The following is a 15,065-nucleotide window of genomic DNA, read 5'->3' on the forward strand; positions in this document are numbered from 1 at the left end:
CAGTGTTTCTTGGATCTTTATGGTGACTTTACTGGAATGCTGAGCTTTTTCTCTTTCTTCGCTCCCTGCTGCGCTTGGCCCATCCCATTGTGTACAGAGGGCCTCCTCAAGCTCTCAGAATCTCCAGCAAGGTCTGGGGCTCTGGACCCCCTTGTCCTGGTATGGGACGCCGACGTGTAAGCCACACACAGGGGTTCTGCTGTGCAAGGCTGGACCGCTCGGGGGGGATCGTCTTGTGTCTATAGCTGGTGAGTTCCCTGGGTAGTGGGTAGGCATAGCCCAGTGTTAATAAGGCTTCTGATTGTAAGTTACAGGCGAGTCAGGTACCATTGTTCTGTCCCATAATCCACTGTCCTCCCCTTGTCCTGTCAGCTGGCAAATGAGGTTGCTTGCTGACTAGGAGTAGGAGCCATGCGCACCCATCCCATTGCAGAGAACAAATAGGAAAACAAAACAGACAGCCCCCACTTCACCCCATTTCCCCCCAAAAAAAGACCATTGCAAAACCATCTTAAGTCAGTAACTATCTCAGTACATGGAAAATGTATAATAAAAATTATAATTAATTTGGCATTGTCACGAAGGCATGGTAATTATAATCATCACCCTGTGAGGAGACTGATGAAGGCAGAGTGTTTAAATGTTATGACCAAGCTGGTCTGAAGTGACTCAGACCATCCTAGGTCTTTTCAAATTTTCTTTTGCCATGTTTGACTCATATTCTGATAGGTTGTTTACCTTTTTTTCCCCCAGTGTATTTATCAAACAAAATAATTACACGTCTCTTTGGCAATTGGATTTAGATTAAAGAAGTATTATTTTTCTCCTATTTGGTCTTGATATCTTTTCATATACTTAAAAGAGGAATTGTTGCTCTTTTTTACCTCTAGTTATTAGACTAAAAAAAGACATGTTGGTCATTGCACATTTTCTTTAACGAGGTGATTTCAGATTATGTTGGCTCATTTTTGAACTGGTAGGTTTGTCTTGCTTTTAAAAAAACTAATATGCAAAAATAAAAACTTAGGGCTTTCCCACTGCGGCTCAGCAGAAACGAACTTGACTAGTATCCATGAGGATACAGGCTCGATCCCTGGTCTCCTTCAGTGGGTCAAGAATCCAGTTTTGCTGTCAGCTGCGGTGTAGATAGAAATTTGGCTGTGTTGCTGCAATCCTGCATTGCTGTGATTGTGGTGCAGGCTGGCAGCTGCAGCTCTGATTCGACTCCTAGCCTGGGAACTTCCATATGCAGCATTTGCAGCCCTAAAAAGCAACATAAATAAATAAATAAATACAAATAAACAAAAAGATAGAACATACTTTTTTCAGGTGAGATGGTGCATTTCTCCAGTTATAAGGTTATGTATATATATTTATTTATTATTAATTGCTCCAGCTATGATTTTCAAAAATGTACCCTGTAGCTTTTAGGAGCATATGCATCCATTAAAATCTTACATATGTATATTCTAATTCCAGATGTCTATTTCTCATTGATCACAGAATCCAGCTAGGAAATGGTTCTCTCTCTTTTGAGTTTTCTTCCTCTTTTTTATTTGGCATCATCTTTGATCTTAATTTGAGGGCTCTTAATACTTTCTGGGGTCATAATTAAGCTGACTACCAAGTCTGTGGGTTCCCACTGAGACCTTCTTTGACTCTAAAAACGCGATTGGTTATTACCCTTTGCTTTAATTTACTCCTGCCGACTTGTCTTTTGACAGCTCTAACGGGAGTCAATCTGAATTACTGTTTCAGAGAAGACTTGAGGACGCCTTCAATCAAATACTTACTAAGGTTTCTGTGCTTATTTAGTTACTCAATAAAGCCTCCATTTTTTTCTAATTTTTTTTCTCACTGATTCTATTATTTTTTTTGTTTTGTTTTGTTTGCTTTTTTTGGGGGGGGCACGCCTGTAGCATACGGAAATTCCTAGGCTAGGGGTCGAATTGGAGCAGCCGCTGCCTGCTTAAACCACAGCCACAGCATTTCAGGGTCTAAGCCACATCTTCGACCTACACCACAGCTCATGGCAATGCCAGATCCTTAAACCACTGAGTGAGGCCAGGGATTGAACCTGCATCCTCATGGATACTAGTCATGTTTGTTAACCACTGAGCCACAATGAGAATTCCCTATCACTGATTTTATTTTATTTATTTATTTATTTTTTAATTTTTATTTATTTATTTTTTTTTATTATTTTCCCACTGTACAGCAAGGGGGTCAGGTCATCCTTAGATGTATACATTGCAGTTACAGTTTTTTCCCCCACCCTTTCTTCTGTTGCGACATGAGTATCTAGACATAGTTCTCAATGCTATTCAGCAGGATCTCCTTATAAATCTATTCTAGGTTGTGTCTGATAAGCCCAAGCTCCCGATCCCTCCCACCCCCTCCCCCTCCCATCAGGCAACCACAAGTCTCTTCTCCAAGTCCATGATTTTCTTTTCTGAGGAGATGTTCATTTGTGCTGGATATTAGATTCCAGTTATAAGTGATATCATATGGTATTTGTCTTTGACTTTCTGGCTCATTTCACTCAGGATGAGATTCTCTAGTTCCATCCATGTTGCTGCAAATGGCATGATGTCATCCTTTTTTATGGCTGAGTAGTATTCCATTGTGTATATATACCACATCTTCCGAATCCAATCATCTGTCGATGGACATTTGGATTGTTTCCATGTCCTGGCTATTGTGAATAGGGCTGCAATGAACATGCGGGTGCATGTGTCTCTTTTAAGTAGAGCTTTGTCCGGATAGATGCCCAAGAGTGGGATTGCAGGGTCATATGGAAGTTCTATGTATAGATTTCTAAGGTATCTCCAAACTGTTCTCCATAGTGGCTGTACCAGTTTACATTCCCACCAGCAGTGCAGGAGGGTTCCCTTTTCTCCACAGCCCCTCCAGCACTTGTTATTTGTGGATTTATTAATGATGGCCATTCTGACTGGTGTGAGGTGGTATCTCATGGTAGTTTTGATTTGCATTTCTCTTATAATCAGCGATGTTGAGCATTTTTTCATGTGTTTGTTGGCCATCTGTATATCTTCCTTGGAGAAATGTCTATTCAGGTCTTTTGCCCATTTTTCCATTGATTGATTGGCTTTTTTGCTGTTGAGTTGTATAAGTTGCTTGTATATTCTAGAGATTAAGCCCTTGTCAGTTGCATCATTTGAAACTATTTTCTCCCATTCTGTAAGTTGTCTTTTTGTTTTCTTTTTGGTTTCCTTTGCTGTGCAAAAGCTTTTCAGTTTGATGAGGTCCCATGGGTTTATTTTTGCTCTAATTTCTATTGCTTTGGGAGACTGCCCTGAGAAAATATTCATGATGTTGATGTCAGAGAGTGTTTTGCCTATGTTTTCTTCTAGGAGTTTGATGGTGTCCTGTCGTATATTTAAGTCTTTCAGCCATTTTGAGTTTATTTTTGTGCATGGTGTGAGGGTGTGTTCTAGTTTCATTGCTTTGCATACAGCTGTCCAGGTTTCCCAGCAATGCTTGCTGAATAGACTTTCCTTTTCCCATTTGATGTTCCTACCTCCCTTGTCAAAGATTAATTGACCATAGGTGTCAGGGTTTATTTCCGGATTCTCTATTCTGTTCCATTGGTCTGTCTGTCTGTTTTGATACCAGTACCACACTGTTTTGATGACTGTGGCTTTGTAGTATTTCTTGAAGTCTGGGAGAGTTATGCCTCCTGCTTGGTTTTTGTTTCTCAGGATTGCTTTGGCGATTCTGGGTCTTTTGTGGTTCCATATAAATGTTTGGATTGTTTGTTCTAGTTCTGCCTATCACTGATTTTATTACCTAATTTGTTATGATTTGCTCTCTCTTTTGCATTCTTTTATTAAGAGATATTTGCTGAACTACTTCGTGTAAATATAATTTGAAAAATTCACTGGTTTCTTTTAAAGAAAAGTTGCCATTGTGCTAACAGGCTCAGTACCTGACTTCCCTTGTGACTCTGTACAATCTGAACTGCTGTTGTGACTGTCACTTTTCCAGGTATGGGACAGACATGTCAGAGTCTCTGTTAACAAAGTATTACTAGTCCCAGATGGGTGAGTTTCTAATTTCATTATTGTTAAAATCAGATTTTTTAACGACCAGTGTAGTCATTTCAAAATTATAAATGTATTTTTATCCATTTAATTTCTAGAATTTCCTTTTCTTAGATATTCCTTTTAGTGTCTTATAAATTATTTAGGTTAGAAAAAACTCATGATATTTTATTCATTAGCCTCCCCTCCATATTTAGGTTTCCATTAAATGTGCTTTTCTTTCTTTCCGGCAAAGGATTCTTTTACTATCAGTTTTGTGAGGGTTTTTTGTTTGTTTGGTTGGCTGTTTTTTTTTTTTTTTTTTGGTAGCTAAATAATCTTCCTCTCATAATGTGCATTTTTCTTTTTTATCAGAGCTAGAATTGATCATGCCAGGGTATTCCATTTTCCCACCCTACATCATCTATATGGTTTGTCTATTAAAATAAGAGTTTGTGATTTCAAGGTTTCTACATAAGTTCCCAGTGGCTTATGCTTCTGAGTTGCACAATGACCGGTCATGCAAATAACCATGAGACTTTGAGACTCAGGGGACTTCTTCAGCAAGTTTCATATTAATAAATTGGAACCCAGTTATGCTATTTGCTGTAGGGTGGCAACACACGCACATACATTTGTATATATATATATATATATATATATATATATATATATATATTCTTTTTCAGATCTTTTCCGTTATAGATTATTATAAGATATTGAATATAGTCCCCTGTGTTATACAGTTGGTCCTTTTTTATTTTATATATAATAGTGTGTATTTGTTGATCTCAGATTTCCAATTATCCCTCCCCTCCCTTTCCCCTTTGGTAGCCATAGGTTTCTTTTTCTTTCAAAATTTTCTTTCTTTTTGGCTTTTTTTAGGGCCACACCTGCATCATATGGAGGTTCTCAGGCTAGGAGTCGAATTGGAGCTGCAGCTGTCAGCCTACGCCACAGCTCATGGCAATGCCAGATCCTTAACCCACTGAGTGAGGCCAGGGATCGAACCTGCGTCCTCACGGTTCCTAGTTGGATTCATTTCCACTGTGCCAGGACGGGAACTCTCTCTTTTCAATATTTTCTTAATTGAAATGTAGTTGATTTAAAATGTTGTTAGTTTTAGGTGTTCCTGTCGTGGTCGTGGCACAGTGTTAACGAATCTGAGTAGGAACCATGAGGTTGCAGGTTCCATTCCTGGCCTTGCTCAGAGGGTTAAGGATCCAGCGTTGCTGTGAGTTGTGGTGTAGGTTGCAGACGTGCGGCTCGGATCCCAAGTTGCTATGGCTCTGGCGTAGGCCGGTGGCTACAGCTTCGATTCGAACCCTAGCCTAGGAACTTCCATATGTCGCGGGAAGCGGCCCTAGAAAAGGCAAAAAGACAAAAACAAAATGTTGTTAGTTTCATGTGTACAATAAAGTGATTCAGATATATATTCTTTTTTTACATTCTCTTCCACGATAGGTTATTATACGATATTGAGTATAGTTCCATGTGCTATGCTGTAGGTTCTTTTTGGTTATCTTTTTTTAAATTTGCCATACCTGAGGCATATGGATTGAATCCAAGCTGAAGCTGTGGCAACACCAAATCCTTTAACCCACTTTTCTGGGCCAGGGATAGAACTCATGCCTTGCATTCTTAACTCGCTGTGCCACAGTAGGAACTCTGGTTATCTATTTTATATACAGCAGCATGTTTATTTTAAATCCCAATCTCCTAAATTACCCCCCCCCCGCCAACCTTTGGTAACCATAGTTTATTTTCTATGTGTGTCAGTCTATTTCTGTATTATAAGTAAGTTCATTTGCATCCTTTTTTTAGATTCCACATATAAGTGATATCATATGATATTTGTCTTTTTTTGTCTGGTTTGCTTCACTTAGTATGATAATCTCTAGGTCCATCCATGGTTGTTGCATTTGGCATTATTCATTCTTTTTTATGGCTGAGTAATATTCCATTGTGTATATGTACTACTTCTCTCTTTCTTCTTCTTCTTCTTCTTTTTTTTTTTTTTTTGTCTTTTTAGGGCCGCACTTGCAGCACATGGAGGTTCCCAGGCTAGGGGTGGAATCAGAGCTGTAGCTGCTGGCCTACACCACAGCCACAGAGACTTGGGATCTGAGCTGTGTCTGTGACTTACACTACAACTCACAGCAACACCAGATCTTTAACCCACTGAACGAGGCCAGGGATCAAATTTTGTCTTCATATACTAATCAGATTTGTTTCTGCTGAGCCACTATAGGAACTCCAGGTGTTTCTTTTTTTTTTTCCTACATCTTCTTTATCCATTCATCTGACAATGGCCATTTAGGTTGCTTTTATGTGTTGGCTACAGTAAATAGTGCTATGATGAATATTGGGGTGCACCACTATTAGTATCTATTAGACTTTGAGTTTTTGTCTTTTCCAGATATATGCCCAGGAGTGGGATTACTGGCTCATGTGGGAGTTCTGTATTTAGTTTTTTTTTTTTTTTTTTTTTTTTGTCTTTTTGCCTTTTCTATGGCCGCTTCCGCAGCACATGGAAGCTCCCAGGCTAGGGGTCCAATTCAAGCCTCAGCTGCCGGCCTACGCCAGAGCCACAGCAACTCGGGATCTGAGCCGCGTCTGAAACCTACACCACGGGAATGCCGGATCCTTAACCCCCTGAGCGAGGCCAGGGATCGAACCCACAACCTCATGGTTCCTAGTCGGATTTGTTAACCACTGCGCCACGATGGGAACTCCCTGTATTTAGTTTTTAAAGGAAACTCCATACTGTTCTTCATAGTGGTTGCACCAGTTTACATTCCCATCAACAGTGTAGGAGGCGTCCTAAAGATAATTGTACTCCGTTGACATTATACATTCAGCAATAAGATGAACTGAAACAAGTGAAGATATTGTCCTTTCATTCAGCAAAGAGTAATAGTCATATACTTTGTGCTAAATACTGGAATGGAAAATTGCTTTCATAGGACTAAGTCCAGTGGAGAAGACAAATAATAAACAGGTGACTGGTAAATAATTAAAAGTCATGGCACCAGTGCTATAAATAGAGGAAACCACATGGCATTGCATTTTTGGAGGAGGTACTTAAACAGAAATCAAAATCCATAAGAGGAAACTAAGGCTTAAAGGATTTTTGAGAACTGTGATATGTGAAATGTAATGTTAGCCCATCATTCGATTATTGGAACCCCAGAGTGGGATTCTTAAACAGGTCTGCACCTCATTATTACCAGAGAAACATCCTTAAAAATGTGATTCCTGGACCCACCTCTCAAGGTCTAATTTGGTAGAACTGTGGTCAGGTCCTAGAATCTGTACTTTTTCAGAGCTTCCCAGGTGATCCTGTTAATCTCTCAGGGTTGGAAACTATTCTCCTAGAGAAACCCTAGGCAGAACGGATGAACTTTCAAAGGAAGGACTGTGACTTAGTCTTTTTTTTGTGGGGAGTGGGGGGTGTGCTCCCTCGGCATATGAAGGTTCCCAGGCTAGGGGTCTAATTGGAGCTGTAGCTGCCAGCCTACACCACAGTCACAGCAATGCCAGATCCAAGCCGCGTCTTCGACCTACACCCCAGCTCATGGCAAGACCAGATCCTTAACCCACTGAGCAAGACCAGGGATCGAACCCGCAACCTCATGGATCCTAGTTGGGTTTGTTAACTGCTGAGCCATGAAGGGAACTCCAAATTCTTCTTGTAACTTTATACCTGGGAATTCCATGGCAGTAATGGTTGAAATTCCCTTCCAGCAAAATTCATTGTACTTCCCTGCTGCTAAGTTTTAAGATAACATGTATACATATTTATGTCTATTATAACATATGTATATGTTTAATATAATGGAGTGGTTTAAAATATGGAGCTATGAGTGGCTCTTATGTTGGGATCCTAAGGTCTCAAAAAGCTCAATTTGAATCTTGGTGAAAAGGAATCAGGAGCTTCGTCCTCTTTTCTCTCTCCCTCTGGGGATTTTCGAAAGCTGATAGCAGTTTATTTGAGAAGATGGAGTGACCACTGGGATTTACCCATGAGAGGCTTTTGCAAAAAGTTGTTTCTTTTAGAAATCTTCTATGCTCCAAACTATATTTTAAAAAGGTTGGTTGGGAGTTCCCGAAAGTGGCTTAGTGGAAATGAATCTGACTATCATCCATGAGGACGCAGGTTCGATCCCTGGCCTTGCTCAGTGGGCTAAGGATCTGGCGTGGCCATGAGCTGTGGTGTAGGTCACAGATGTGGCTTGAATCCTATGTTGCTGTGACTGTGGTGTAGGCCGGCAGCTGCAGCTCCTATTCGACCCCTACCCTGGGAACCTCCATATGCTGTGGGTGTGGCCCTAAAAAGAAAAAAAAAAAAAGTTGTTTTTTTGCTGTCCAGTAGTGTTTAGTGGCTGGCAGGGTGTGGCAGGTGACAAATAATCTGTTGGAACACAGCTTGTCCTCGGTTGTTATTCTTAGTAGTTCTGGTGGGGGAGGCCAAGTCACCTTTGTGCCCAGTGACTGCTGCTTTTAGGACTTCCCAAAGCTGAATGACGACTATCATTCTTTGATGAGAAGGAGTTAAGCCAAGGTCTCTGAACGGATTATCTTTACCTTACTTATTTATTTCTTTTCTTGGCTGCACCTGCTGCATATGCAAGTTCCCAGGCTAGGGGTCAAATCTAAGCTACAGCTGCTGGCCACTGCAACTTGGGATCTGAGCAGCCTCTGTGACCTATACCACAGCTCACAGCAATGCTGTATCCTTAACCCTCTGAGAAAGGCCAGGGATTGAACCCATATCCTCATGGATACCAGTTGGGTTCTTAACCTGCTGAGCCACAGCAGAAACTCCCAGATCATCTCTATAAAGCCCTGTGTGACTGTGCAGGCCTACCTTGCCTTTGGGGAAGGAGAGCTCAGAAACCTCAAGGTTTCTCTGGCAGGAGGACCCTGGGGTGGGACAGTAACTCCGGAGTCGGACTCTGACATGTCTGGTCACCGGGGACAGCTTGCCTCTGGTTCTGCATCATTTTCTCACTCATCCTGAGTGTACAGGTGGGGCGTGTGGCCTCCTGTTTGATGTGCTAATAACTATGGAACAGACGACTGCCTTCCTTTGGTTTTTTTGGCATTCTGAAAGAGGCTGCAGCTTGTGAAAGGCTTCCACAAATTCTGAGAACAAGAGGAAAATAAACTCACAAAATAGAAACTGTAAACCTGATTGATTTTGTTTTGTTCTTTTTTGCTTTTTAAGACCGCGCACGCGACATATGGAAGTTCCCAAACTACGGATTGAATCGGAGCTGCAGCTGCCGGCCTACACCACAGCCACAGCAACACCAGATCCAAGCTGCATCCAAGACCTACACCACAGCTCACGGCAATGCCAGATCCTTAACCCACTGAGTGAGGCCAGGGATCAAACCCATGTCCTCAAGGATACTAGTTGTGTTCTTAACCCACTGAGCCTCAATGGGAACTCCGCTGATTGATTTTTAAGGTATAGATTTTAGGTCTGAACACAAATGTCTTGCTTTCAGCCTGGTTTTATCCTACGTCTTCTCTTGAGGATTCTAACGTCTTGGACTGTGAATAGTTCACGTCTACCGGGCTAGAGGTGGTGTCTCCCGTGGTCTCTGAGCTACTTCACAAGGAAGGAGCTGCCTCATCACCTCCCCTTTCCCTGTAGTGGAGATTCCATGTGTCAGGACTCCCTCCTAGCTACTCGCTCAGATTCCTCCGTGTCTGACTCTCTCCCCTACAGGGAGGTGAGGAGAGGAGTTGAGGGTGGGACCCATCGGGCTGGTAGAATCCCTTGATTGCTTGAGGGACGGTCTTGTAGCTAGAGCCTTTTTTTTTAAATCATGTGATTTTTCTCCTTTCACTTTTATTTTATTTTAATGAATTAATTTTAATTAATTAATTGTCGTTTGTTTTAGGGCTGCACCCACGGCACATGGAGGTTCCCAGGCTAGGGGTCGAATTGGAGCTGTGGCTGACGGCCTACACCACAGCCACAGCAATGCCAGATCTGAGCCATGTCTGTGACCTATACCACAGCTCATAGCAACGCCAGATCCTTAACCCACTGAGAGAGGCCAGGGATTGAAGGATGCTAGGTGGGTTTGTTAACCACTGAGCCATGACGGGAACTCCTATTCTATTCTATTCTATTTATTTATTTATTTATTTAGGGCAGCACTCATGGCATATGGAGGTTCCCAGGTTAGGGGTCAAATTGGAGCTGTAGCCACTGGCCTACACCACAGCCACAGCCACGCAAGATCCGAGCCGCATCTTTGACCTACACCAGAGCTCATGGCGACGCCGAATCCTTAACCCACTGAGGGAGGCCAGGGATCAAACCCGCAACCTCATTGTTCCTAGTCTGATTTGTTTCCAGTGCACCACGATGGGAACTCTTTTTTTTTTTTTTTTTTTTAATATAATTAAAGCGTAGTTGATTTGCAACATTTCTTCAGTTTCTGTTGTACAGCAAAGTGCCCCAATCACACCCATATCACACCCATTTCCCTGTGCTATACAGTAGGGCCCTATTGGCCATCCATTCCAGGTATAAGAGCTTGCTAGAGCTTTGAATACTGCTAAAACCAAGACACAGGACAGAGGTTCGAGATGGCAGGTTCAGGAGAATGGACGAGGAAGGGTACAGAAAGGTGTACGCACCCCCCCCTCGCTTTCACTGAAATAAATTAAGAGGAAAGGAAGCAAAGTCATGTCAGGTAACGGGGGCCCAGTCCAGGGCGTTCTAGGCTTTTGCTGGATTTGCAGGTATCGCTGGCACAGGGGTCTACCTGGAATGAGGGGCAGGACTGGGCTGGGCCAACAGACTGAGGGGGTGTGATGTAAACAGGGGAGATGGGGACGTGTGACAAGCCTGGGGTGGAGTTTACAAGTCTCTCAGCTTGGCAGGAAGCCAGCGTCGTCCCGGATGAGTACGACAGCGTGTTTGGGCCAGACCGTGAGGGTTTCACAGGCTTTGTGACTTGTCAGTGATGTTTATGCCCCTGGTTTTCTGCATTCGATGATGCTTACTTGATCTGGCCTCTTCTAGTAAAACTTTATCAAAAGTCACCCTTGGAATTCCCATTGTGGCTCAGTGGTTAACAAATCTGACTAGGAACCATGAGGTTTCGGGTTCGATCCCTGGCCTTGCTCAGTGGGTTAAGGATCCAGCATTGCCGTGAGCTGTGCTGTGGGTGGCAGATGCAGCTCGGATCCTGAGTTGCTGCGGCCCTGGTGTAGGCTGGTGGCTACAGCTCTGATTAGACCCCTAGCTTGGGAATCTCCATATGCTGTGGGCGTGGCCCTAGAAAAGGCAAAAAGACAAAAAAAAAAAGTCACCCCATTGTTCGTCTTCTTTTAACAAAATGTGAAAACAGATTAAAAATGACTGTATAAATTGTCCTCTCTAGTGTTTTTCAATATTAACATTAATTGAGTTTCATTTATTTATTGTTTGTTTGTTTGGCTGCAGCCTACAGTGGCTTAATGTGGGATGTTAGTTCCCAGACTGGGGATTGGACTCAGGCCACAGCGGTGAAAGCTCTGGGTCCTAACCACTAGACTACCAGAGAACTTCTTAATTGGGTATTAATGGGGACCTGCTGTATAACACAGGGAACTCGCTTCAGTATTCTGTAATGACCTATATGGGAAAAGAATCCTGGGGTTCCCACTGTGGTTCAGTGGAAACGAATCTGACTAGCATCCATGAGGACGCAGGTTCCATCCCTGGCCTCACTCAGTGGGTTAAGGTTGCGGCATTGCCGTGAGCTGTGGTGTAGGTGGCAGATTCTGCTCGGGTCTGGCTTGGCTGTGGCTGTGGTGTAGGCCAGCAGTTACAGCTTCGTTTTGACCCCTAGCCGAGGAATCTCCATATGCTGTGGGTGCGTCCCTAAAAAAGACAAAAAAAAAAACAAACAAACAAAAAAAAAGACTGAAAAAGAATGGGTATGTGTCTATGTATGACTGAATCACTTTGTTGTACAGCAGAAATGATCACAACCTTGTAAATCAACTCGACTTCAATCAAACTTTAAAAAAATGAAAAAAGTTAATTGGGTTCTCTGCATTGTCTTTGGGAATATAATCAAGTGATGAATTCGAGTCTTTATGTGTATGTATTGTGTGTGTGTGTGTCAGAGAGAGACTATTTCTTATTTTGGAGAAAGAACTCAACCTTTGTTAATGCTTTAATTGTTCTAGGGTAACTGGTTTTTCTGTTATAACAGATGGTAAAATGACTGTCAAGTATGTTGGACTAGCTGTTAAACTGATTAATTCTCAGTGAGATACTGTGTGTTAATTAGGGCTTTGTTCTATTGGAGGGAATTGCCAGTATGTTACCATATATGATGATTCTAAGACTCTCAGAAAACATGAGAAATTACTTTATTCCCCTGGAAAATGCTCAAAGCACCTTATGAGAATTGCTCACAAATAATAGGCTTCTAGGATTTCAGGGGTTGCATTTAACTTAAAGATATCCTAGATCCGTGCTTCTCAAACTTTATTGAGCATCACATTCTTTTGGAAGACTTGTTCAAATCCAGATTGCTATTCACCCTGTCCTCCTCCCAACCCCCACCCCCACCTCCCATCCTGAGACCCCCCGCCTCAACTAGTTGTCTGGTTCAGTGGGTCCAGAGTGGGGCCTGAGAATTTCTGTCAAGTGTCTGGCTGTTGCTGATGCCTGGTCTGAAAACAATTCCTCTTGTTCTACAGAACACTCTTTTCATGGGCTTTGCTAATTGGTCTGTTAGTTTATCAGTTCAAGAAATACTTATGCGGGCGTTCCCGTCGTGGCGCAGTGGTAAACGAATCCGACTAGGAACCATGAGGTTGTGGGTTTGATCCCTGGCCTTGCTCAGTGGGTTGAGGATCCAGCGTTGCTGTGAACTGTGGTGTAGGTTGCAGACGTGGCTTGGATCCCGCATTGCTGTGGCTCTGGCATAGGCCAGTGGCTATGGCTCCGATTTGACCCCTGGGAACCTCCATATGCCGTGGGAGCGGCCCTAAAAAGGCAGAATGACAAAAAAACAAACAAAAAAAAACCTTATGCATCCCTCTTGTCAGAATTTTAGGTGCTGGGGGTGGGGTTACAATTATGTCCACCACCAAGTGCCGCTCTCTGGAAGCCCCTGTTCTAGTGCAAGAGGTCGATGGTCCATCATGTAACTCTAGGCAGGGATAAGGGATATGAAGAACACCAAGCAGGACCCTGCAGAAGCCTGGTGGCCACGGAAGGGCTCTTGGGGAGATGAGCCCTCCAGACAGAGGGTGAGGCAGGTCGAGGGCCAGAGGCAGGAAGGGGTTGGGGTGTTTGGGGCTCATTTTACTAGAGGATGGGGCACAGGACGAGGGAGAGTGAGGAGAGTAGTGGGTAGGACACTGAGGTGAGTCCAACAGGGAAACGGTCCTCTCATCAAATAAGTTCGGGAAACACAGATGCCACCAACATTCGGTGTTGGTTTTTTTCCCCTTTTTTTTGGCTGCCCTGTGGCATATGGAATTCCTGGGCCAGGGATCAGACCCTAGCCACAGTTGTGACCTTTGCCGCACCTTCTGCAGCACCAGATCCTTTAATCCACTGTGCCTGGCAGGGGATTGAACCTGAGTCCTGGTGCTGCAGAGGTGCCGCTGATCCCATTGCGCCACAGCGGAACTCCTCAGTGGTTATTTATTTTTTAAAATTTATTGCAGAGTTTCTTAAAGCCTTTACTCTGCTGATATCCATTAGAAATCTCCAGGAAAGGACTGAAGCATTTAGTCTTCCTCAAACTTGGATGACCCAAATACTTTTAATCTTACAGTCGTCTCAAGAGGCTGGTCTTGTTTGAAACCCTCTTGGCAAATCTTGATCTAGTGAGTCCTTCTCCCATCTTCCAGTTGAGGAAACTGAGGACCAGATAAATGACTTGTCCAGAATAATGAAGCTTGGGGCAACACAGGGTGCTGGAAGCACAGGGAGTTCGGAGGTGGGAGCCTGGATTGGAGATGTTGCTTTAACCCATTGTTGTTCGGACTTGAGCTCGTCATGCCAAGTCCTGGGGTCCTTGTTTCCTCTCCTAAAATGAGGAGATCACACTCTCTGCTTTCTAATGACGCTGAAGTCACTTTGGGGGAATGGCTACTGGTTTTGTCCTTTTTTTTTTTTTTTTTTTCAACTACTGAATTTGTGTCAGCTAAGTAAGGCAGAGGAAAAACTTTGGGAGGTAAATATACATATATTCATCCAATACCACTATTTCAATTCTTTTTTTGCTTGCAAATGAATTGCAAATGAATAAATGAATTTTATTTTATTTAATTAAAATAAAATCTGTTAGAGAATGTAAAACTCTGCCTCATAAAGTGTTGGTAAGGAAAATAAGAAATATATAAAAAGATTCAGATCTATGGTCATGTGCTTTCCTAAAAAATATTTTAACATAGATTTCAATTTTAATGAAATTCATATTTGATTTGAATCCAAATGGCAAATCTCCTGAGAGGTAAAACTTTTTTTTTTTCCTTGCATGTCCTGCAAGGGATTATTGAGGGAATCGTAAACACAAAAATGCTCTCTGATGTTAATCTGTTACTAGTTGGGGGTTACTTTGGACAGCTGTTCTCTGGGCTTCATTTTCTTCATCTGTGGAAGGGACCCAAATGTACCTTAAAGGTTCTATTCATTTAAGCTAGTACCATAAAGGCATCTTTACAGCTATGCTAATTCAGTCTATATTTGGCAATCTTTCTCTTAAAAGATATTAGAAATAGAACCTTTGTCAAGGTGTGGCTTGAACCCTAGGGCTCCAGGGACTCAGGATGCAGTAAAGTCAGGGATGTTCCTCTCCATTTTGGGCTAATGGGCAGAGTATACTTACCAGTCCCTTTGTGAGGCCATGTGACAAGTTCTGGCCAACAAGTCATGTGTAGTGACAGGTGCTAGTTCTAGGCCAGAGCATTTAAGTGCCAGAGCAAGACCCTGCAGAGACTTCTTTACCTCGCTCGCCAGAGTGGCAACATTCAGGTGCCATC

The 15,065-nt window shown here is 42.7% G+C and overlaps 1 protein-coding gene across 1 annotated transcript in view; it reads left to right on the top strand.

Moving 5' to 3' along the window:
- SLCO5A1 (solute carrier organic anion transporter family member 5A1) overlaps positions 1-15,065 on the top strand; it is a 149,895-nt gene that overhangs the window by 21,213 nt on the left and 113,617 nt on the right.

This window comes from Sus scrofa, chromosome 4 (genome assembly GCF_000003025.6).
Source record: "Sus scrofa isolate TJ Tabasco breed Duroc chromosome 4, Sscrofa11.1, whole genome shotgun sequence".
Classification (NCBI taxonomy): Eukaryota; Metazoa; Chordata; class Mammalia; order Artiodactyla; family Suidae; genus Sus; species Sus scrofa.